Here is a 26,480-nt window from a genome sequence, read left to right as displayed (position 1 = left end):
CACAAAGCTTCCACCCAGATAGCCTAGCTAACATCACTTTCCCTTCAGGGAAATGCCCAGCGCATGATTCTTCACTGCATGGCATTTTATGGTTTATTTATTCCTGTGCAAAGTGAGTGTAACACACTAGTGCATTGATTTGATAGCATTTTACACCTACATTGCACTCACATTGAACACATGTAAATGACTCCACATGGCATCAGGCAGTGGAGAATGAGGCCCCTAGACTGTAAATACCATTAAAACTAGTGTGAAATTGGCATCATGCAAAAATACCTCAGGTCTTCTATCTTTATTACTGCAATGATTTAATACAATATAGAATGCTGACATTCTCTGGTATACTATGGGGATTAAGCGGCATTGGGAAAGTTAATGCTGAATTTGCACTCTTTATGTTATTAAGTGTCGTATTTTATAGAGAGAAAATGCCCAAATGGTTTATGGTAGAACGTATTTAACTAATTACTCCTGTAAGTTTGACAGCACAACTTGATGTTCTTGTTCAACATATTCAAAATGCAATTTGCTATAATTTAATATTATATGAATACAACAGCTACTGAATGTTGTTATATTATGTCATAATGTCAGCCACTACAAAATAAGACATGCCCTTATACAGATCTGTATAAATGGTTCAATTTCAGATCGCCAGTTTTTGTACAACAAATTGCCTTTTCCCTTAACCTTTTTATCAAATATCTCATAAACCAGTGTCTCCAACCTAGATTTTTCACAAGAAAACACATGAAAACAATCTTTCATAGTAAAATTTGGCAGGAACAGCTGCTTCAGGAGCCATTCAATAGATTTTCAGATTATACAAAAGATTTTATATATACCACTAAAACTACTTTATGGTGGCATTTCCTGTATTTCTTGCTGACGTGTTAATTGTGAGTGAGCTCAAACTCCATGTTAAACATGGGTTAAGGGAGACATACGCAAGCTAGCAAAATACAATTTTAGAGCCTGAAAGTTTTTTTTAAAGTATGCTTAGAAAAAAAGAATAATCTTTAAAATTGGGGGGGAAATGACTGTTCCTTTTAAAGTAAGACATAATTAAATTTGGAGAACAGGACTAGAGTAAGGGATCTGGACGCACCAATGACTCAGGAGCAGAGCACTGGGTATTGGCACAGCACACAGTGATGGTTCCCAGCTAGCCACCTGCTCACAAGGCTTCAAGTGTCTGGGTTGCTTCACCTGGGAAAAGAAAAGAAGAAAGCAAATAATCCCTTTGAAAAGAGGGGTGGGGGCTGGGAGGATTAGCACATATAAGGAAGGGGTAAACTGGGAGGTAAAATCTGGAGGACACCTCAATGTTCAATGGAACAAGACCCCGTCGAACCAAAGAGACTCAATGCCTCCCATAGATGCTATTGGGGTGGGGCAGCCACACACCACCTCCAATGTAGTCCTGTGCTGAATAGGCACAATGCACCCCTGATCTCCCAGGAAATGCAGCTGCTGTGCCATCTCTTTAGGAGAACGTCTGGTGTGTGCCATACATTGCTGGCTGGCCAATACAGTTTTGATGTACAAATATGCACATAACATCACACATACAGCCCCATCTGTTTACATCATTCTAGAGCAGAGGTGGGCAAACTTCCTTCCCGGCACTTGAGATCTCGGCCGGGGAGGCTAGCCTCTGGCCCCTCCCCTGCTGCCCCCCGTTCCCCACAGCCTCAGCTCACTGTGCCACCAGCACTCTGGGTGGTGGGGCTGCAAGAGCCGCCGGCCTGCCCTGAAGCTCTAGACTGCATGGCGGCGAGGCTGGCTCTGGCCGGGCAGCGTGGCTGCCAGTCCTGGTGTTCTGAGCGGCATGGTAAGGGGCCGGGGGGGTTGGATAAGGGGCAGGGAGTTCCAGGGGGCAGGCAAGGGACAGGGAGCAGGAGGCGGTTGGATAGGCATGGGAGTCCCGGGGGGCCTGTCAGGGGGCGGGGGTATGGATAGGGGTCGGGGCAGTCAGGGGAAAGGGAGCAGGATGGGGGGCCAGGGGGCGGGGGCCAGGCTGTTTGGGGAGGCACAGCCTTCCCTACCCAGCCCTCCTACAGTTTCAGAACCCCGATGTGGCCCTCAGGCCAAAACGTTTGCCCACCCTGTTCTAGAGTATTCACATTAGAGTCAAAAGTAAAGTTAGACGTGTGGAAAGACTATGACACTGCAAGAAAGGAATAATAAAAAAAATTAATGGGTTTTAGGAAAATGTGCAATCTATTACATATACTTATGAATACTGGAGATCAGGCTCAGACACTATAAATCCAAGCAAAATTACAAGTAAACTGGTAGAGTATGAAACTTTTCCCTTCCCTCCTCAGTCTAATATCTGGATTCTTCATGTAGACAAATAGATGAATATTTTAGTATAGAGGATAAAGAAGCTTTTTCAGGGAAATTCATCTGTTTTGAGCAGCAGTATATAGGTTCCCAGGGAAACAATGAAGAAAAACATTTCCACATGAGGGAAAAGGGAGTTAATAAATAGAAGCATTCAATGATTTGTACATAAAAAGCTTATACATTATAAATATTCATTATATATCACACATAGTATTTTCTGGGGGGAAAAAAGTTTAATCAAAATATTCTCTTTTGTGATTATAGCAACTCCCTTATCAGTCAAGTCCAGATCTTTGCAGGGTTTCTTTCTGTGTTTTACACAATGATTATGAAACCATCAGAATTTTTAATAGGAAATATACTTTTTATGACATATGAGCTTTTTTAAAAATAAGTTTATATCTTAAAGAAATGCAGCATTTAATATTACCTAGTATTGAAATAATAAAGCTAAAATAAAAAATTCCAGTTAGAAACAATTACTGTAATGCAAAATCTTACAAGCAAATAGAACCAGCTAACTCAATCTGATGACTATTTAAGCCATTATTGACAGAATATTAATAGTAATATTCATGGCATTTAGACAACATATATATTTTTATGGAAGACAGCATGGATACCACTAGATTGGGATTCAGGAGTCCTGCCAGTAACTCAGTGAATGACTTTGGGCAACCCACTTCACCTCCCTGGGCCTCTGGGCCATCCCACCTTTTGTCGGCCTTTTCAGTTTAGATATATGCACTCCAGGCAGGAACTGTCACCCACTTGTTTTTATACAATACCTAGCACAGTCAAGACCCAGTCTTAGTTGGGGCCTCTTAAATGTTACTGTAAAACACGTACATTATAATAAATGTATAAGATATAAACTGCATAACTTACTATGAGTCATACAAATATTGACGTGTTTCTAGAACTATTGTGCTTCCTCCAAATTATGCATTTTCGGTATGAACAATAGTTACATTGTCTTTCTCATTGCAGTTAAAACCATACAATTAGCATTAACAGAATAAAAAAAATTCACAAAATATCATACAATTTAAAAACCATTGCAAGCTGTACATCTCTGTGTTGAAGTCTCAAGAAAATAGCCCTATTCATAATGAACAAGTCACAAAAATATACATAAACATTTCACTTACCACTTCCTTCACAGCAATGATGAAAACATTATTTTCCTTTAGAGTGCAAGTTCTTTGAGGCAGGAACTGTCATTTACTATAGATTTGTACAGCCCCCAGCACAATGGACCCTGATCTGACTGCTTCTAGGGGCTACCATAATATCAGGGTAAAATAATAATAAAAATAAACCAGTTTAATTATCTATATGCCCATTCTGTTCGTGTTCTGTATCATTCTGTTGTAACTGACAAGACTGATTGCAAAAACATACAGTAAAAGCTTTGTTATCAGGCATGTTGAGGGAATAGGAGGTGCCGGTAAGTCAAAAATTTTGGTTAATTAAGAGGGAGGGAGTTTGGGTGTGGGAAGGGGCTCAGGGCTGAGGGTTGAGGCACAGGAGGGGGTGCGGGACATGGTCCCTGGCCAATGGGAGCTGCGGAGCCAACGCTTGGGACAGGGGCAGCACACGGAGCCCCTGTGACCATTCCTCCACCTAGGAGAATTGACCACAACCAGTGGGAGCTGCGGGAGCGGCGCCTGCAGGCAGAGGCAGTGTGCAGAGCCACCTGGCTGCGCTTCTCCGTACATATTGTCATTTGAGGGGAGCTGTCCAAGGTGAGCACTGCCTGAATCTGGCACCCTGAAACCCCTCCCGCACCCCAATTCCCTGCCCCAAGCCCCCTCCCACACCCAAACTCCCTCCCAGAGCCCATGCCCCACACCCTCTCCCGAAATGCCGGTTTATCTCTTTTCTGTTTGTAAAGTGCCGGATAACATAGCTTTTTCTGTAATTTACTCTCTTCTCCATGGACTCACTCCTGCAATAGGCTGAGTACTCTGGACCAATACAGACTAAACTCAATGGAGCTCTGTCTACATAGGTGCCGGGATTCCACCTGCCTGGAGTTAATTACAGGATTAGGTTGCACATGTGTAACTGTTGGTATGGTTTCAAGGCAAGACTGAGGAAACTCCACAAGGTGGCTTTTGCAGAATTTTCAAAAGATCCTCTCTCCTCCGGGTGTTTCTGCGTGGAGTTGGAGACCAGGGGAAGCAATTGGGCCTTTGGTTTAAAAATAAAAAAAGGATGTCAGTTCCTCTACTTCGGGCTGCTCCACACTGGCAGATCAGGGACAAGTGGTGTCAAGAGCCAAAAGCTTTTAGTTTGTTTGTTTTTCCTGACCTCCCAAGAGTCTCTGCAGGTCTACTCTGAAAAGTGACTATGTAAAAATGGCACCTTTTTACTCACCAGCTTTACGCTCTCTCACCTATCTGTATATTCGGTCATCTGTGCTGACTTTTGTGATAAAAATAATACTGCTTTTTACTTTGGTTAGTTCTGCAGAGTCTGTACAACTCAAGAAAGTATGCTCCTTCTTGTGTGTCAAAGAATTGCTTACAAAGTTTCAGTTGATTCCACCAATACAAATCTATAGAAGGCAATGACAATGCATTGGTGACACTGAGAACACAACTTGCACATGTGTAAGTGAGACACAATTTAGCATTTCTTACAGCTGGGGAAGGAGGAAAGAACACAGCTTGACTCTCAAGATGGAGTGGGAGTTTGCAAGACTGGTAGTTAGGAAAATAATATTTTTACTTGTAAACTAAGCATGCTTGTTCTAAAAGTCATTGAGATATAATACACAGGCAGCCCCATGATACCACTGTTTCAGTAATTTTTTGGACTGGGGTAACATTTTCAAAAGTACCTACTTACCTTAAGCCCAGATTCACAAAGATGATGCTGAACATCATGGTAACTAACTTTCAGGTGCTTAGAAAATCATAGGAACACTGTGATCACCAAAACCTGAATTAAATGCCTAGGTTCCTGCAATATGAATGGGGAGAGACAAGTGCCTTTGAACAGGGATTCCCAACATTTCATTCTAATATTGGTTACAATGCAGAGTGAGCAAGCTTGTAAATCAAGCCCATCTCTACTTTAACAAATGAGACTAGTCATACTGCCACTGCACAGTTAGGAAAGATATGAGGAGAAATACTTGTGAACAGATATCCCAGCCATGATGGGTTCACTAACTAGACCCCAAGTCAGGCTGCGCTCCTGAGAAGCATGTAGATGCATGTTTTCAAGGATGTCCAGTAACCTGTGACACCACAATAGGTCTCTGGAACTTTATAACTAACTGTTGTACCTTTGCTTGAAGGAAAGCTTACACTATGGTGATAAACATGAACACCTTCTGTACATAATTGGCAGTGGAGCAATGAGTGATGAGAAGGTAAAAGGGTGGGTGTAAGAAAGAATGGTTTACTTGCTGTATGCCTCAATGGGGATTGTCTGCTTTTGGTGGTCTCATGTACTGCATAGAAAAGGACACTGGAGGTGGGGGAATTACTGTTAATTCTTTCAGTTTTTTAAATCATAAAGTGCAAAGTAAAGTCTTCCAGATTTCTGCAAATCTAGACAGAGAAAAACATTCAGCATGTGCAACCGGGCAAAGAGAGAGCACAAATGGTGCAAATGCAGACAGAAAGCTGAAAACAATATAAACATATTTGTCTCAGAACAATGAACTGCTAACAACAAAGGCACTTCATTGCCCATTCATATTATTGTGTTGAGTACTGACTATCTACTTGGCACTAGAGAACGTAGAAGAGCCTGCCTGCCGTGAGGAGCTTACAAAGGAACCAAACAGACAATAATTCAAACACAGAGCAACCTCCTCCTTGCTGAACTGCCAGATTTTCTCCTTGCTCCCTGGAGTGGATAGAGCACAGAGTGGTCTATATGCTTTGTGTGGTGTTTAAAATAAAATAAAATAAAAAAATAATAATTAGCAGCCCTTCATTAGGTGGCAGATTGGCCCTGATAGAGGAAAGAGTGCATAGTTCCAACAGCAGGATGGATAGACTATTCTAGGTGTAGGGGACAGCTTGGATGAAAAGATGGAGATGAGAGGGGGAGAAAATATAAAGGGAATGGTATCTTTTATGAGTTACAGGGGTGAGGGCAGAACAGAAGAAAGAGGCGTTGTAGAGATGTTTAGAGCCTTAACAGTGGAGAGTATAAGCTAAAACTTGATGTGGAAAATGAGAGGGAGTTAATAGAGAGATTCAAAGAAAGAAGCAATGTGATCAGAGCTGTGGACAGAAAAATGGTATTTGCAGCAATGTTCTTGACAGACCAGAGAGGAACAAGGACAGAATCTGGGAGATCCACAATGAACAAGTTGCAATAGTTTAGATGATAGATGACTAATACTTTGACTTAGATTTTAGCTCTAGGACTAGAAAGAAAAAGATGGATAATGGAGATATTGTACAGGAAGAAGCAACAGGATTAGATGATAAAAGAATGTTGTTAATATTAAGCATGGATATCACATTAGTACCTACAGGTTTACAAACAGGTCACAGCAATATTGTATTATGCACTGTGCAAACATATGGTAAGTGACAGTGCCTGCCCCAAAGAACTTACAGTCTAAGGAAAGGTCAACATACAAACTTGCATCAAAATAACAAAATTGGTTTCACCCCTTAATTCCCTCCTCCCAGTCATTTATTTGAATCTACATTATAAAAGATATAAAAAATTCCAAAATATGAATGAGTTTATTTTTATACGTGTTTCAAACCCAGGTAAATGTGGATATTTTCTCTGACTTGAGCAATTTGAAAGGATTAACAGGCCTATATTTTAACATATCAACAATAAAACCAAAGCTTAATTCTCTGACATGTTAATCTTGCACATCTAATGGAATTTTTAAAATATCATTATCACAAACTAATCCTTCTAAATGAGAAAATGCTAACATCCTTTCCCAATGTGCTTCCCTTTCAATTAAAGCTTATTGTAAACTTAGTTTCTATGGTATTTTCGGTTTTCAAAAATCAGAGAAGGTCATTTAAAACCATTAGAATGATACAGTTTTAGGTGCAACATCATCAAGCAGTTCATCACTAGGACAATGCCAATTACTATGATCTGTCTGAGTGAGCCTTTTTCCACAAGTCATTAATTCAAATCTTTAGGGTAAAAAAGAATTCATTTATTTATCAAGAGGTAAATCCAGGGCCGGTGCAATTATTTTGCGCCCTAGGTGAAACTTCCACCTTGCGCTCCCCCCCCCATCCCCCGCACATCGGTTCATTGAGGGACAAATCCCAACGAGCCTTTACAGACTCCAGGAGCCAGCCGTGCCCAGGGGCTGCTCCCCAGACCAGATTCACCCCTCTCCGCCCCCTGGAGGGTGCACAGCCCCCCCATGAGCCCTCCCCACCCCACCCTGACGGTCCCTGCCCTGATTCCACTCAATGGCTTTGCCGGGCTTGGGCCGCTGCAGCAGTTCGGCAGGGAGGAGCCGCCTTCTGGAGGCACCGGAGAGCCAGAGCATCGGCTTGCGGGGGCGGTGAGCCCCAGCCATGGAGGAGCCGGGGCGGCGCAGGGGGGCAGCAGCCCTGCAAAAGGGGTGGCGCAGCTAGCGGGGAGCAGCCACGCCCCCCGTCCCTCCTGCCCAGGCTGTGGCCGGGCACCCCCCCTCCCCCGGGGGCTCTTACAGGCTGCAGCGGATGCAGGTCCCCCATGTCCCCCCCCGGCTGCCCCCTTGCCCTGCTCGGGTTCTGCGGCTCCCGGGCATGTGAGCCGCCACTGGGGCGCAGGGCCCTGAGCCTGCTCTGGGAGGGGCAGTGGCGGTTCACACGTCCGGGAGCCGCAGAACCTGAGCGCGGTGAGGGGTAAGCTGGGGGTACGCCTGCCCGGGCTGCAACCTACCTGGTGCCCCCCCCGGCGGCTCCTGCAGTGGATGCATGCGGACGGCAGCCCCCATGTGCCTCCCGGCTCCCCCTTCCCATGCTCGGGCTCTGCGGCTCCTGGGAGTGTGAGCCGCCACTACCATGCGCTGCCCCTGCCAGAGTAGGTTCAAGGCTCTGCGCCGCGGTAGCTCACATGCCTGGGAGCCGCAGAGCCCTAGCATAGCGAGGAGGGAACCGGGGGGGCACGGGGGCCGCCAACCACATGCAACTGCTGCAGCCTGCAGGAGCCCCCCCCCGGGGGGGGCGCCGGCCACAGCCTGGGCAGGAGGCGCAGCTGCTCCCCGCTAGCGGTGCCACCGCCTTTGCAGGGCTGCTGCCCCCCGGTGCCATGCCAGCTCCTCCATGGCTGGGGCTCGCCACCCCCGCAAGCCGACGCTCTGGCTCTCCGGTGCCTCCGGAAAGCGGCTCCTCCCTGTCAAGCCAGGGCACCACTTTTTTAGGGTTACCATATTTCAACAATCAAAAAAGAGGACGGGGGGGAGAGCCCCACCCACATCCACTCCCTCCCACTTCCCACCCCCCTCAGAACGCCCAACACCCCCCCGCTCCTTGTCCCCTGGCTGCCCCCCAGGATCCCACCCCCTACCTAAGCCTCCCTACTCCTTGTCCCCTGACTGCCCCCTCCTGAGACCCCCCCCACCCTATCTGCCCCCCTAGGACCTTACCCCCTACCTGTCCCCTGGCTGCCCCAACCCTTATCCACACCCACGCCCCCAGACAGACCCCCAGGACTCCCACGCCCCATCCAACCACTCCCTGCCTCCTGAAATCCCCCCGCAAACTCCTGACCAATCCAAGCCTCCCCCCGCCCCCTGACAGCCCCCCAGAACCCTGATCCATCCAACCCTCCCCCTGCTCCCTGTCCCCTGACTGGTCCAATCCCTCTCCACACCCCCACCTCCTAATAGGCCCCCCCCTCCCAGAACTCCTGACCCATCCAACCCTCCCCCGCCCCCTGACAGCCCCCTCCCGGAACTCCCAACCCATCCAACCCTCTCCCTGCCCCCTGACAGTCCCCCTGGGACTCCCCGTACCACCATGCCACTCCAGCTGCTGGCTCCACGTGGAGCCAAAACAAACAGGCTGCGGAGCCCACAGCCCCTCCCGCTCAGCGTGCTGGCGACACGACGTTGAGGCAAGAGGAGGGGGGAGCGGGGGAGGGACTCTGCCTGCTGGAGGCCAATGGGAGTGGCTAAATCAGGTCCAGCCGCCCAATCAGCCACGCTGCACTCTGTGTGAGGGGAAGGGAAGGGAGGGATGAAAAATCTCGGACCCCCCCAACCACTTGGCGCCCTAGGCGACCGCCTAGTTCACCTAGTGGTTGCATCGGCCCTGGGTAAATCCACTCTGTTCTCTAACTTACTTTTCCCACGGGGTGTGGGGGGGGGGAGGGAAGGGGGGGTGAAGAAGCAAATGCTGTACTTTACTTAGACAAAAATAAATTATCCATACTTATCCAGAAGTATATAAATATTATCTAGGTAAGCACAGGGCTGGCCCTAGACCAAATGTGCCCCAATGAGGAACGTCTTTGGCATCCCCCCTTTATTTGTTAAACTTTTGAATACCTTATTTTTCATTGTATTAATCACCATTTTCACAATTTTGATGCACAATTTGTATGCATGATTTATCCCTATCATATAGGAGGATAAATTTGCATGCTAGGATCTGTACATCTGTATCTATTCATGCCATATATAAGCAAATAAGAAAATTCATTTCCTCTAAGCTTATAGAAACTTTTTAATTTTAAGAATAACTGAAATGTATTAACATCAAGAAATTGAACTGTGCACCAACAGTGGGTGGACTAGTGTTACAGTAGGTGACAGCCTTAGAATGTTAACCCTAGTCCTTTAGTTCAGTCTCAAACTAAAACACAGTGTCAGAAAGATCCAAAGACTGGCCAATGGCATTTTCAAGTGATAGAATAGCGAGCGACCTCAGTGTCTTGTCGGCCAAATGGCTGGGTCACTTTTCGTGTTGCGTCAGAGCATCAGCTAAGTTATGCCAGTAATTGTACCTGGAAAGTGCAAGTAATGATTTGGCATTTTTGTCAAAAATTTTGCAACAAAAATAGAACATTTTGTCAGTTGATTTAGAGTAAACTAGTCAATGCTGATTCAGTTTCTCACCATTCGTAAGCACTCTTTCACAGTATGACTTTGAGAAGTGTCACATCTGCTCATTTTCTGGAAACATCATATACTCAGTTTTGCCCAGGCCTATTCAAAATTGTACGATCAATATCGGCAGAGTTTAGGATCAATTTGTGGTATGCAATTTTTCTCACTGCTGTTTCTGTCATCACATGAGGCTGATTATAGTTTTCAGAAAGTCTGGAAGGTTCGATGAGATTCTACAAAGGTCCAGAACATTCTAGGAGGCTAGTGAAAAATGAATCCACATATGGAATACCTGAAACATGTTACTTCAAACATTTTATTTTTCCTTTTGTTGCTAACAACAAAAACAGAACCACGAGCTGGCAGCCCCCAAACCTGGCACCCTAGGTGGTCACATAGGTTTCCTGCCCCTAAATCCAGCCCTGGGTAAACATTACACTTTGACGGAATAATTTAAAAGATGCAAACATGAACTTCCAATTCACAGATATACTGATCCACAATTCCACTAAACATATTTGTTTAATGCTAATTTGCTTGACTGCTATTTTCCTCAGGATATTTTCTGCATACATTATAGTTTTGATGAGAACTCCTATTTTGTCCTTGTAAAACAAGCTCTTGAACAAGAAGGGTATGTTTCAATTTTATTCTACAAGGCTATGCGTACATACAGAATTTATTGCTGTCTGTTTTTTGGTTATTGAAATGAAGATGAGTATATTTTTCCATCAAATAGATGGGAAAGGGCTTTTCTACTATAAAATACTTGCTTCCACATCATATAAAACATATGCCAAGCATATACTATAGATTCTCACAAAATGCATAGTAAGTACTGAATCCAAAGAAAATAATGTGAAAAGGACATAGGCGGTGAGTTATATCGGCTCATGGTGCCCGGGCTCCAGCAATATTCATGGTGCCCGGGCTCCATCAATGTTTGGGGCCGGGTCTCTCCCCCGGCCCCGCCTGCCGCCCCCACACTCCTCCCCCGAGTGTCCCCCAGCCCCACTTGCCCCTGCTCGCCTTCCGGGTCCGGAGGGTCCCTGTCTCTCCCCTGCAGCTCCATGCTGCCTCCCTACATCAACTGCCGCCGCAGGGTCCTAGTGCCCCCCATCCACTACTGCCAGGGCAGACTGACCCTGAGCCTGCCCTTCCCCCTCAGACCCTTTCATTTTCCAATGAGACCCTCCACCAGCACAGAGGGGCCCCCCACCCGTAGTCACCGCTCCTGCCCCACGCTGGACTAGGGGCAGCCCCAACCCCCACCCCCAGTGAGGCTACAGTGAGGGGCAGCAACAGGGGAGGAGGCGCACATGTGATGGCAGCCCCCCGCCCCCCTCCAGCACCTACCGCAGGAGAGACAAGGGGGCTTCCTGTACCTGAGAGGGGCCCTAGGAGCACATGCAGTGACAGTGATGCGAGGTGAGTGTGGTGCAGGGGGGAGCCTCCCCTGGAGCTCGCTGCTGCCTGTGCGGAGAGGGCTGGGGGTAAATCCTCCTCTCTGGCCCTTGCCCCGAGGCAGCCTGTCTGCACCCCAAACCCCTCATCCCCAGCCGCACCCCAGAGCCCTCACCCCCTGTACCCCAACCCTCTGCCATCTGCCTGAGCCCCTCCCACACCCCAAACCCCTCATCCCCAGCCCCACCCCAGAGCCCTCACCCCCTGTACCCCAACCTTCTGCCTGAGTCCCTCCCACACCCAAAACCCCTCATCCACAGAACTAGATAAATTCATGGAGGATAGGTCCAGCAATGGTAATTAGCCAGGATGGGCAGGGATGGTGTTCCTAGCCTGTGTTTGCCAGAAGCTGGGAATGAGCGACAGGGAATGGATCACTTGATGATTACCTGTTATATTCATTCCTTCTGGGGCATCTGGCACTGGCCACTGTCGGAAGACAGGATACTGCGCTAGATGGACCTTTGGTCTGACCCAGTATGGCCGTTCTTACGTTCCTTCCCAAACACAAGAACTAGGGGTCACCCAATGAAATTAATAGGCAGCAGGTTTAAAAGAAACGAAGTATTTTTTCACAGAACGCACAGTCAAACTGTGGAACTCATTCCCAGGGGAAGTTGTGATGGCCAAAAGTATAACTGGGTTCAAAAAAGAATTAGATAAGTTCATAGAGGATAGGTCTATCAATGGCTATTAGTCAAAATGGTCAGAGATGCAATCCGTGCTCTGGGTGTCCCTAAACTTCCAACTGCCAGAAACTGGGATTGGACAACCAGGGATGGATTGCTAGATAATTGCCCTGTTCTGTTCAGTCCCTCTGAATCTGCATAAATCAGCAGCTAGTTTCTTCTAATGTCTGTCTGATAGCAGTATTTTTATTCCATATGGTTCAGCATTGCTTCTTAAGGTTATTTGTCTTTGTAAGTTGTTTCTGTGGTCAACTGGCCCATGCAGTTCAGAATATATTCAGGGCTAGTCAAGTGATTTCAGCTCTTGGAGGGGTTGAAAATGATAGGACTTTCTCTTCTGCTGATAAGTCCATTTTAAGTAAACAGTCTTTCCGTGCATATTTCGTTTCACTCTCCAGGAAGGCTGTGTCATCAAATGTGATATATTCCAGAAACAATAGTTCTTGAACAGCTCTATAATAGTGATTATAATGTAATTAAATTTAACATACTTGTAGGGGAGGTAAATGCTAAAGCAGGCCACCACAGTAGCATTTAACTTCAAAAAGGGGAAGTACACAAAAATGAGGAAGCTAGTTAAATGGCTATAAAAAGGGTTAATTGCCTGCAAACTGCATGGAGACTATTTAAAAATACCATAATAGACTCAAAACTAAATGTTTACCCCAAATAATAGAAATAAAAAAGAACAGTAAGAGGACCAAAAAATGTCATCATGGCTAAACAGCACTGTAAAAGAGGTGATTAGAGACAAAAAGGCATCTTTTAAAAATTGGAAGTCAAATCCTAGTGAGGAAAAGAGAACGGAACATAAGCTCTGGGAAGTCAAGTGTAAAAGTATAATAAGGTAGGCTGTGGTGGGTGAGACCCCCTCATGTCCCCACCAGACCACAATTTGGGCTGGTTTCTTCTCCAGACTTGTGGCATACAAGGGATTCTCCAAACAAAAGATGCCTTTCCCTCTCCATCCCCTGGGAGAGGGAGAATCAGAGTAAAAGAAAAAGACAAAGGTGCTCAATCTTTTAGGCACTCTTTTGGCTACCCCTTTGGGGTTTGGCTTATCTGCAAGCTCTAGTGTCCTTGATCAAGGTTAGGGTCTGCCTCCAGCCCCTTCTTTTGGTAACCCCAGCTTTATACTTGGTCCATATATTCTCGGGTGTGGCAGGATCTGTGAACATTTTCTTATTTGTTCTAACCCTGAAGCCATCAGTCTCTGAGGCACATCAGTCTTACCCTAGTCACCGCCCCATCCTGTGGCAGGATTCCCATTTTGAGCTTCCTCCCTCCAGGCAGAGCAAGCCTTAGAGGCGTGCCTGGTTAGTTCTGGCTGAGCCCATAAGAGCTTGTTATCCTCCCCTCTACTGTTCTGGATTGTCTGTAATATGGGTCAGCAAACAATTGCAAAATGTCCACATTTTGTGCGTTTATTATATCTTGTGCCTTTGGCTGGATGTACATCTCTTGGGCTATGAATTTTCCCACATCTTGTGCAGTTGATCTGGCAGGCTTTGTAATTAGCCAGGGAGTTCTACCTCTTTGCCTCAAGGTTTTTATGATAATTACTTTTAGCACTCGTGCTGTGTCTGTTTACTTCTTCTAAATTAGTTTCTGGTTTGGAAAGTTTGTTTTGCTGCTTCACAAGTTTGGACTGTCTTGCTATTTGAATAGCTGTATACAGGGTTAAATCTGTTTTTAATTGTAGCTGCTATGAAAGACTATCATCTGCAAGGACAATAACTAATTTATTTCTAATGTTTTCACCTTTTATAGGCCCAAAACCACAGTTGTCAGCCAATGCATATAAAGCTCTAATAAAAGATGCCATAGATTCCCCTGGTTGTTGAATTCTCCACTTTTTTTGAGATGTAAAGTATAACTCAAACATAGCCAGAACTCTGTCATAGTCATCTTTCTGACTATCTTCAGTGAAGGAAAGGATTTAAAGATGCTGTCTGCCTGAATTCCATCCCCATAGCATACATTAAAGAACATTAAAGAGCATACCTAAATGTTTTCAGTTTACTGGTGGAATTTAGTCGCAATACAAAATCTTGCAAAATGTTGCTTCCAATCTGTCTATTCTGAAGGTCTGCCAAAGCTGATTTTCTCTGGGGCACTGAAAAATGGCATCAACTTTGTTGGGTTTTTTTTCTGCTTGCAACGTTTGGTGTGGCTTTCTTTCTGTTTCTGTTCTCCTCTGGCATCAGTTTGACTACCTTCACTTCTGACACCATGACATGTGCCAGATATGGACTGGTTACACAGCTTCCATCCCAGAGATGCACCAGATGTGTTCCCATTAGAAATCTTTAATACACTGCTCCCTCTAGCCATTACCAGCTCTGGTAAGGTACTTTACCGACTGTGCTACCTAGCAGCTGAACAGTGTAATACAGTTTAGCATTTCATGACACCTTCCCTCCCTGCCATCTGCTGTCTCTTCCTCCAACTAACTCTCTCTTTCCCAGCCGCTCCAGGCTGGCTGGACACCAGCAGTGAGAATGTTGAGAGTGGAGGAAGAGATATTCTCAATGCCAGTGCTACAGCAGCTTCCTGCAAACACAGTCATTACAGGGGAAATCCTGGATAAGGGAGTTGGAACAAGAGCACAAGAAATCTAAAAGGACATCTCATGCAGAGATTTGCATTTTCTTATTGTCAAGTTTGTAAATACAATATTAAGACAAGCGTTTAAGACCCACCCATACATAGGCTAGTCTGCAACCATGGGGTCTGGCTCCACAGTTTGAGAAAGCATGGTGATATCACATGGTGAAATTAAGCATAGTGCCCCCACGACCCAGTCTCTCTTTGGCATGAACTTGGTCTAAGCTGTACCACTACAAAGATTTCTTAGCCCTTTCTCTTTGGGTTGGGGTTCTGGTGTTTTGCCAATGGCGTGTTATACATTTTCTGACATAAACTACTAATTATTTCAGAGTAATGCTTCAGAATCAAGTTCAGCTCAATACATACTCCTACCAGATCATGTAAAGTGCTAAATTCTCATTCACCAACTGAATTAAATGTGCATTAGAAAAGGATTTTAAAACCATTTAAGTTTCTAAATCCATGGGAATAATTTCCATTTTTAAGATTAATAAACAGATACTATAACACTGGAAAACCATTTTTGCCAAGTCCATAAGGAACAGACTTATTTTTGGGCAGGAAATAACACATTTAGAATCCTCATATCAGTAGTAGGGCATACAAGAAACACCTTGGTCTCTGCTAATCTTATGGTTCTCTTCTAATAGGTCTTGAAATATTAAAAATGCAATAAGTTAATATCTACAATGTTCGTTGGGGGGAACTGCAACAAATCTGATGTTCAATATCATGAAGCAGAATTTCTGACTACAAAGCTAATAAGAGGTATCACTGAGACTCTCTGAACTTCAAACATATGTTTTCCCAAATGTTTAATCAGCAAGAGTTTACCCAAGCCACTGAACACCCACTGGCACTGGACTAACCAAGATATTGAATGCCATAGGGAAAAAGAGAGAGACAACACAAGGATTAAAAAAGGATGATTAAAATACTGTTTTAAAAGGAACCATTCAGTGTATCTGGGTCATGGGATTTGTACAAAAAACAGCACCTAGTGAAGTGTGGATTATGATGACAAATATAATTAAACCCTAACTAACTCTAACTATCCATACAGAGCTATTCAATTTCCTTTCACTGTTTTAATGATATTAAGGGCCAGAATTTCAAAAGCTGGACGGCTTTTCTCTTGTCTGTAATTACTGTCAATTGGTAATCAAAGCACCTGATCTGAAGGTGCAGTCAGATATTTGAACTACCAAGTTACCTGCATTGTGTCTGCAAATAACTGCAGACACAAAAAAAGAGACCACACAATAATTGAACTGAATTTCCTCCTGTTTGTGAAAGATGAGACATCTGCCTCATACATCCTAAACGTCATCCACTCCATAATCATCACTTTTCAGTAGATGAGAATGGCATCTACCAATGTTTGCCCCCTGCACCTCCTCTCCAACCAAATGGCCTCAGGGAAACTGCTGGAGGTCAGGGCCATCTGAGCAAATGTCATGTGCCCTCTGCCTGCAGCCTCCCCCACAGCAAGATTCCTGCAGGAGCCACGTTGGCAATGTGTTTATGATCCTTACAGTTCTCTCTAACCCTTTGGAGGTATATGCATTTCACTCTTCAGTGAAGAAACTACTATAAATTAGTACTGCCATAGTCAATATGTAGTTCAACTCAGTCTGAGAATTCTCATGGCACCAGGTAGGGGCAATGGCACAATGAAAAGTCATTCCCATGATACTAACTCTAATTCTGCTCCTCCCTCCTACGAGAGCCCAATCCTCTGGAGTACCTCTGAAGGGTCTTCTGCAAGGATGGGAAACAAGGGGTCTGTGCTGTAGAGGGGAACATTTGGCTGTATATATTTAGGCAGAAAAAAGTTCTTTAAATACAATAAAATTAACCAAATAAACTTCTTAGTATTTTTGTTCCCCTTCACTGCTTTTGATTCACACACAGGAATGGCTAGGGCATCAACAGCAAACAATGGTACAGCAATCTTCAAAATTTATTCAGTATTCAAAAGGTTTAAGAGTTAAAGAGCCTTACTAAGAGATGCCATCAGAATAGATTTCCTCCCCCAGCTTTGTTTTTATTGTAGGGAAAATAAAGTTGCTTACCAAAAGTCCACACTTGCTGCATCTCCCACAGAATTCCATCACACTGCTACTGAATCTTTTCCTCATTTCATTGTGCTATGCACTTGTATTCATGCTAATCAAATAATTACACAGTATGGTCATTCTTTTTCATTCCTTTCAATTGGGGCACAATTTCTCCACTTTTCTCACTGTGATATAACTGTGACACACAAAATTTTAACGCATACTGTGCATTATATCATCTTTCATTCTGGCAGTCTATTCAGCTCAACCACCTGATGGCTATGACACCTGCTTTCACAGAACTATGTCTCATCACTTTTATGTAACTTCTGCTGGATTCCTATTCTGTATTCAGCAACTTCATAGCATACAGAGTTCAAGCTGAATTTAACCTCCTTTCACATTTCTATTTCTCAGGATACACAGGGGAATAAGACGCAGATGAGGGATGGATTTTAAGCTGTGGGCTGCAAATCTGAGCCGTGCCGTCCATCCCCTTCACTCCCATAGTGAGCATTTAACTGGTTCCAGTGCAAGGTTAAATGGCCTCACACCATAAAACCAGTATTTCAGAGCTGAACCTCTTCAGCTTAATCCAAGGACTCAAACCACCTCTGAATCCTCTTGCTCTACCCTTGCGATGGGGAAAACGGTAACAATGGTTATCTCAGTCCATGAACAACTTCATGTCTCCCCTTCTCTTTACAGGTAAAAAGACTCCCCAGCCACATTCCAGGTCTCATTTACCTCTCAGAGTTGGCCCTTTCAGCCTTTATCTGCACTGGACACTGGCTGTAAGTTGTAATGAACTAAACATTCTTATACTCCTCCACCATTAAAATTCCCATTCTTACTTAAATTTGCCTTCATAATGGTACAAGAAAAGCTTTCCTCTGGACATCTGCCAATTTGGTTCATAAGAAAAAATTCTTATCTTATTAAAAAAGCAGGCAATGAGTGAGACCCACAGCATCCTGGAAACACAGCTCAGCATACCTCAACTACGGGGGAATGAAACAAGGCAGCAATAGTGGCAAAATGTCCCATGAATACCCAAGAGGGCTTTAAATTAAGAAGGGGGCCCCAATGAGAGCCTTTTGGCTCCCCCAGCTCCCCTGGCTGGTCAATAGGAGCCAGAGAAACCCCTCCCACTCCTCAAGGCAAATATCCCTGTGCACTTGAGACCAAAGAAGGGCTAAGCTCTAGCATATTTGGGATCAAGCACTTTTCATTCCCTGGCCCCCCAAGAATTGACCACCCTGCTGCCACTCTGACCATGCTTCCCCACCACTCAGCTGGAGAGGAGCATTTGAAGGAATGCATAGTGAGAATTCCACACATTATTATTAATAGTTTCTCAATTGCCAAAGGATGATCTAGGTGCCTCACAAAGACAAGGCTACTGCCCCTAAAAGTGCATAATGTAAATTCAACATGGAACAACAAGGAAAGGTAATAAACAAGTATGTATGAATGGGGGGAAGGGGAGAAAGACAGGCTTGCAATATAGTATTATCTTGCAGTTACTTAGACCTCATCTTGCAAAACATTTACACACATGCTTAACTTTCAGCATGACTATTGCCAGTGATTTCAAAGGGGTCCTCTCATGTTTAAAATTAAGTATGTACGTGAATATTTGCAGGATCAGAGCCTTAGGAATGTAAACAATTATATGCATAAATATATGTGACTTGTCCTTCCCTTCTGCTTGTCATAGGCAAAATGACAAGTCAGTTTCTAGGAATGCCCTCTTCTGTACACAATAGTTAGAACTATAGCTTCAAATGTTAGGTCCAATTCTATCTTTATTTACACCAGTCTTATATGGGTATAACTCCATTCACTTCAGTGGAATTTTTCCTAATGTATACTGAAAAAGTGGGAGTAGGCTCAAGTCCATAGTCTTCATTTTTAACTATGCTGCAACCATTCTGAAACAGCACAGCAAAATGTAAACTCCACATTCATTCTTTTCTTATAACTTCCTGTATACAATCAGAGGATGTGTATTCTTAAATTTCATTATACTCTTAAGAACTCCATTATTAGCTTCTCTTTTTTAAAACGATCTTTATAATTCAAAACACATTTTCTCCATATTTCCTCACAAGAGTTGCAGCACAACTTGTATTTCCATCAAGAGCGAGACGATGCATAAAAACAGCACCTGAGGAAGATAGAATATATTCTCCATTCACAATAAATCATGCAAGAAGGAATCTCAACCCTTCAATGGATTTCCTATAGAGAGTTTGCTTACACATTCTTTTTTTTATGTTCAAGAACAAAAATTGGTAGGATAAGTCACTAACAATATAATTTAAAAAAACAACAGATACCCTTTTTATAAAAACATGAAAAGACAACCTTGTTACCAAATTATTTTATTCTCCTTTTACATTTTAGTGTTAATAAAAAAGATATGTGCAACAAAGTTTATACACAGTAATGTATATCTAATAAAAAAGTGCATCCTTATCCAATCTTATAAAATACTAAATATCTATTTCTATAATAAGTTATAAGAGTAACCTAAGACAACCTGTATAAAGTGAATGTCAAAAAGAAATAAAATATTTTAGTAAAACAAAATAATGCAAGAATTAACTTTAGTTCAAAAATATTTCATTCAGAAAGATGCCTAATAATTCATTTATTTGTTGCACTTATTCACTCTAAGCAGCTTGAATAAATGATTTGATTTTTTCAAACTGTTGCATCATTCAAGAGCATAATTCCTAGATGTTTTCAGTTAGTATTTCTAAAATATTTGAGACATGCAATGCTCATAAAGGCATGGTATCTTCTACAGCTCATCTGGATTCAGGCAAGCATTATGCATAATTTCCCCCCACATAATTCTGTAAATATGCTATAATTTATTTTATTGACCTTTAGACACATGTATTAGGATGCTGTGCAGAAAGACTATACACCATAGATTAAGTCATGAGGAAAAATAATGTTTTAACCAAAGATGTGAAAATCAATTCTTCTAATATAAAAAAAAAATCCTAAAACTTTGACCATTCCCTTATACCAATATAAAGGAATGACCTCTTTTCACATCTAAATCAGTTTGGTAAATAAGTCATCTGCCATCCAGGCCCCTGGCATGCAATGTGCCACGACACTCCATATTTGAAAGATTTGTAAGCAGAGTCCTGTAGGTCTGGTGACTTGTCTGCCGGGTCCTATTATTGCTCCTTTAAAAATAAATTTTCTAGCACTCCTGGCTTCCTCATTTAGTTGTATCCCAGAGCATTCACCATGTCTGGAACTCTAGAACTGTTCAGCTTACACATTAAGGTACAAATAGCCTGAAAACCATGGAGTGATCCAAAATTTAAAACAGTTACTAAAAGGGAAAATAGCAAATCACATTTGCAGCAGTGATGAAGAGGAGGTTCTAGATGAGGAGAAGAAATGAATAGAACTGCTTATGAATTACTAAAAGATTCTGTTTAGAAAGTGATGAAATGAGAAAGAACTAGTCCAAGCATCTCAGCCATAACCTGTACTGTCACTGTCAGCAGCCTTTTCCTGCTGGTAATCAATTGCACTGATTCTGACAAAATATGTACAAGTTTTGACATGAGAACAAATGTTTATCAGAGATAGTTGTGACCGAAAACTCCATTTCACCTCTTGATATACCTTATTTGAAACAGAAAATAATTTTTTTCTCTGAAGCACTGATTGATCACAACAAAGCTACAGTAAATTATTATTTTCTTTGTAGAAGAAATACTTTAAAGTCAATCAGCTGTTGTTTCTGTTTAAGATGTAGATACTACAGTGCATTAACAATTTATGATACCAACAAAGAGAGATTATATATATATTTACACACACACACAAAAGAAATTTGTCTGCAAAAGCTATTGTGATCTATATTTTTAAGTTATTCTTTTCTCAATGTTTCATTATGAAAATCTCAAATTTATGTTCACACTCAGCTTTACTTAGTACAGAATTCAATGAAAAATAAACAAACAAAATTCATATTGTTTCCTATTTTTAAAACATGTATTCTTTCAAAGAAAATACATAGAAAAATATTATTATTTTGCATTGCTAATCTCCAGTGCTTGTTTATATGTAACTTTTTACATTATTTTTGCCAAACACAATAAGTAGTTTATTGATTCATTTTGCCACTATAGTATGTTAATAATTTATTTTTATTTGCAAAACTTTAAAAACATTTCAAGTGCAAACTTAAACACCAGAAATGTATGTTCTCTTTCAAAATATTTGAACTGTTTAGTTTAGATCCTTCTGATAATATTTCATAAACCAACAAGTCTGTTGACAAATGAATGGATGACAATATTCAAAGCAACGTGTGTTTTCACTTTTTGTGGTTAAAAACATTCGATAGATTTCATGCTGAAATGTGTTCATGCTGAATGACACTTTATACAAGTTGAAAAATAAAGAATTATATTCCAAACTTGTAAAAGCCAATAAAACCATATGAATTGTAATTATTTTGGAAACTAAATGGCATCAACATTTAAATATCCATTCTTTGTTTTGTCATTCTAGCACTGTGCATTGTAGACTCATTATCTATTCTTTCAGCAGTATTAAAAGGCTTTAGAAACTGCTGATAGTAATCAACTATCTAGTGAAGCAGCAAAGCTCTGCAACATTACTGGACCATGTCAAATATGAAAAGACACTTAGCTACTGCAAAATAGGGTTCCCGATGCCTGATGACATTATTGAACAGTTACAGTACACACATCTGCTTAATTTTAGAAAATCCATAAGAGCTTGTGAATTCCTGAACAAAAGTCACTGTTCAGTAAAAACTAGAATACTTATATGCCAAGATACATCATTTAAATTTTTTTGCTTTGAATTCCCGTACAGAACGCAGCACCCCTTGGGTGCTTCAGTAGTTTACCACCGCTTGTTCTATTTTACTAAGTGCTTAGGTAGCTTTCGCATAAGCAGAGAATTTTGGACAGAATCACAGAAAGTTAGTTTTAGTCACTGTGGAACAGCCAGGATTTGCAGCCTTAGGTAACCAATTAACAGCATTTTAGTCTGAAATCATCTGCTGTGTTTTATATTCTAACACTGAGTCCAACTGAAGGCACAAACAGTATAATTAAAAAAATAATTTTCCTGTTCTTTTAACACCAGCCTCTCTAGCCCATACCCATAGTGTTTCTCTCCTTTACTCACTAGTGAGAGTCGTTTATAAAGTCTTTTAATCAACTTTGTAGTGTAAGCTGAAGCTAGCTGGCCTGCCTGGCGAGTTTGTTGACAAGACTTGGGTCTCTCAGAATCAGACATGCCGGACTGGGATCCATAAAATACAGCTGGGGTCACTAGGTTTTAAACCACTCCTGGATTCCAGGGCCTATACACCAATGCTCTGTGTACAAGAGAAGGAAACTACCGTAGTACAAAGGTCATCACTGGAAAGGCAGTAGTCACCACACCACAGTTATTTCCTATTATTGGTATATCTGAATAACTGGGATCTCAAAAACAACAGTCTGGTGACTGCTGACTGTTTAACGGCAACCACAGTATTCAGAGAGGGGCCAGGTATCTCTCCTGAGAGAATTCCCCCATTGTGTATGGCACAGTTGTCATTCTCATTTCAAATTAACTAAGTTTCAACGAATGAAGACAGGCTTGTGTGTAATCTTCCTTATATTGGCCGGTTACAAATCAAAATGACTGATGAAAATAAAAAGATAACAGGAAAAGAAAATTCACGTAACTGATGTTCATGCTATCTGTTCTAATTTCATACCTCCCTAGTCATTCTGATTTTATCACAAAAGATATAGCATGAAACCCTGGTGCAACTGCAGTCAACTGCCACCCACTCATCTCACCAGGTGGGATATCGATTGGACCAGCTGTGTGTGGTGGACAGACCAAGAAAAGATATGGAGGAAAGGAGTTCATACTGGACATCTTCTGACCAATTTGAATGAATTCAAATCAGTGGGGCCTGATGCTATTCACCCCAGGTTACTGAAGGAATTATCTGAAGAAATCTCGCAGCCACTAGCAACAAGTTTTGAAAACCCATGGATGACAGGAGAGGTCCCAGAAGACTGGAGAAGGGTTAACCTAGTGCCCATCTTCAAAAAGGGGAAAAAGGAAGAGCCAGGAACTACAAACCAGTCAGCCTGACCTTGATACTTAGGAAGCTACTAGAGCAATGTATGAAACATTCCATTTGCGAATACCTGGGGGACGAAGGGGTAATCATTAGCAGCCAGCAGAATTTACTAAGAACAAATCATGCAAAAATTCAGAGGGCTCTTGATAAACTGTAGAACTGGGCTATAGACCAGTGGTACACCTAGGGGATGCAAGCAGCAACACCAGGTGTCTCATGCCACCCCCTTGCGGTGGGGCCCAGGACAGCCCCCACAGGGGTTGTGGAGGGAGTGCCATGCTTACAGCCCTGCTCCACCCCAGAGCAGCTCCTCCCCCAGTCTTGCTGCTCCCCCAACCCTGTTCAGCCCCCAGTTCTGTTCTGCCTCCAGCCCAGCTCCACCACAACCCCGCTATGCCCCAAGCCCCAGTTCCACTCTGCCCCCTGCTCCATCCTCACCCAGCTCTGCCCTCATTCCCTCTCTGCCCCCAGACCAGCTCCGCATCTAGCCCCAGCTCCTGATCCATCTTCAGTTCCGCCCCCAGCCCCACCTTCAGCCCAAGCTCTGCTGCTGAGGAAGCCTTGGCTGTGTAGTAATTTGTGGGGGGGGGGGGGAGGGGAAGAGTCAGTTACTGGTAGGGAGGCACAACTGGAAAAGTTTGTGCATCACTGCTATAGACAACAAAGTGAAATTCAACACAGACAAATGTTAGGTGCTACACTTCAGGAAGAAAAACCAAATGCACAAATACAGAATGGGGGTTAACTGGCTTGGCAGCAGCACTGCTGAGAAGCGCCTGGGAGTTGTGGTGGATCACAGCTTCAACATGAGTCAACAATGTGATGCTGTTGCAAAAAAAGCAAATGCAATTTTAGGTTTCATTAACAGAGGCATAGCATGCAAATCACAGGAGGTATCACTCTACACAGCACTGGTTAGACCATAGCTGGAGTACTGTCTCCAGTTTTGGTCACCAATGTATAGAAAGGATGTAGAGAAACTGGAAAGGATCCAGAGGTGAGTGACAAAGATGATCAAAGAGATGGAATGCAAGAAAAGGCTGAAGGAACTGGGTATATTTAGTTTGGGAAAAGAGGAATTTAAGGGGAGACATGATAATGATCTTCCAATACTTGAAAGGCTGCCATAAAAAAGATGGAGAAAAGTGGTTCTCTCTTTCCACAGAGGACAGGCAGGACAAGAGGCAATGGGTTCAAACTACAGCATTGCAGATTTAGATTAAAACTCAGGAAAAACTTCCTAACTGTAAGAACAGCAGGACAATGGAACAAATTGCCTAGGGAGGTTGTGGAGCTCCTCCACTGGAGGTTTTCAAAAGGAGGCTGAATAGCCATCTGTCTTGGATGGCTTAGACACAACAAATCATGCAGGGATTAGACTAGATGGCCCTTGAGGTCCCCTCTAACCCTGTGATTCTATTATTCTAACACAGGGACTCTTCACTTGCCATTGGCCAGACAAAAGGACATGAGAGCTGATTGGTCCCTCACTCCTCCTTCCCCCTCATTAATATAAACCTTTGCCTGGGTCTTTTATAGACTTCCTGTAGCTGTCCCACTCTCCTTCCCCATAGTTGTAGCATGTTTTTTTAAAATGCTGCAGGTCTCGCTGATTGCCTGTTTTAAGGATCAGGAAGGAATTTTTCCCAGTGGGGCTAAATTGGCAGTGGCCTGGTAGGTTTTTTTTTTTTGCTTTCTCCAGAGCTTCATGGAGTTAGGCTAAACAAGAGCAGGACTCAGAAATTAATATTAGTAATTTGTAGGAATGTTTAGTTGTCGCAACTTGTGAACAGTGTCCAGTGTGGATAAAGGCTAAAAGGTCCAGCTCCCAGATCTAAAAGAGACCTAGGAGTGGTGTAGTCATGGCTATGGGGGAAGGAGAGACCTGAAGTCATTGCAGACCAAGGTCCCTCTTTGGTAATCTCCATCCCCCGTGAGGGAAGGAGGATTCAGAAGAGTGAACTGAATCCTATGGGCAAGTGGAGCAGAGCCTGTTCTGAGTTAGATGGTAAAGCCTTGTAACCCAGAAAACTGACCCACTTTAAATGCCTGGTATGCAAGAGTCAGGGAGATGGAGCAGATTACACTGTGGATGGGTGCTAAATTAATAAAGTTAAAGCCTGCTACTTAAATCCATCCCTGTGTCTATCTTCATTCACCTGCATGGCTTGATCAAGGAAATTTTGCAACTGACTTCAACGGGGCCAGCATTTCACCCAGTGTTTTCCACCAATTGTACAGGGGAATGTATATCTGCCTCAATCCAAATGTTTAATTAGCTACAGCCATTACCAGGACAAATTCTGCAAAGTGAATGCAAAATGAACCCACAGGATGTAAACAGGGATAGTGGTATGCTAAACTACAAAAAAGTACTGCAGTGAACATGGGGTGTAAAATAATGCTATCATAGCGATGGGTGCAAAGTCAGGGTAGGGCACAGTAGTATAACTGACAGGCAAGGTCTGATGCAGGCTATATCTCAAACTCCCCCAGGGAAAATACTGTCAAACTCAGCAGATGTCAGAGGCAGTTCCTGCACTGAACAGACAATTTGGGCAACTGCACGACACACGACTACAGAGATCAATGCAGACATCTGTCAAGGTGCAAATGCACATGCCATATGATGCCCTTACAGAATGGCTCTGTCCTATGCCAGTGTACATGTCACCACAGCAAGCTCACTTGACCATGCCGTACCCCTTCTCCTCAAGCATTTTTAATGTGTTAGATCTGTTTGTGGGAACGTAGCATTATAGCACCAACAGTGATTGCTAGTGTGAGGAGATAAAGAATTGTGTAAGTGCTGTGTTTCATCAAAAGGATTAATGGGGGAAGAGAGCATTTTGAAGTAGTGGCAGTACTGCTTCAATCTGCAACATACTTTTAGTTGTGTGTGGCTACTCTTTTACTGCTTCTGTACTGAATAATTTAAAAGGCAATACCCCATTTTGGACTGGCGATATAGAGTTTGCAACTAGATTCTCTTTTCCCACCACCTCAATATCTAATTTAACCTCCAGAATCTCTCATCGATGCTCTTGCAGTTTTTCATCTACTTGCACACCTGGTTCAACTACTTT

The 26,480-nt window shown here is 43.1% G+C and overlaps 1 protein-coding gene across 9 annotated transcripts in view; it reads right to left on the bottom strand.

Annotated features, from left to right (window-relative positions):
- The window catches only part of NRCAM (neuronal cell adhesion molecule), a 299,477-nt gene that overhangs the window by 123,886 nt on the left and 149,111 nt on the right, over positions 1–26,480 (bottom strand). For all 9 annotated transcript variants that reach the window (XM_054024342.1, XM_054024363.1, XM_054024334.1 and 6 more), the window contains exon 3: positions 1,112–1,212. The gene's annotated coding sequence lies outside the window, so the exon portion shown is untranslated. The remainder of the gene's footprint in view (positions 1–1,111; positions 1,213–26,480) is intronic.

Source organism: Malaclemys terrapin, chromosome 1, assembly GCF_027887155.1.
Source record: "Malaclemys terrapin pileata isolate rMalTer1 chromosome 1, rMalTer1.hap1, whole genome shotgun sequence".
NCBI lineage: Eukaryota > Metazoa > Chordata > Testudines > Emydidae > Malaclemys > Malaclemys terrapin.
This window is presented reverse-complemented; position numbering and strand designations above follow the sequence as displayed.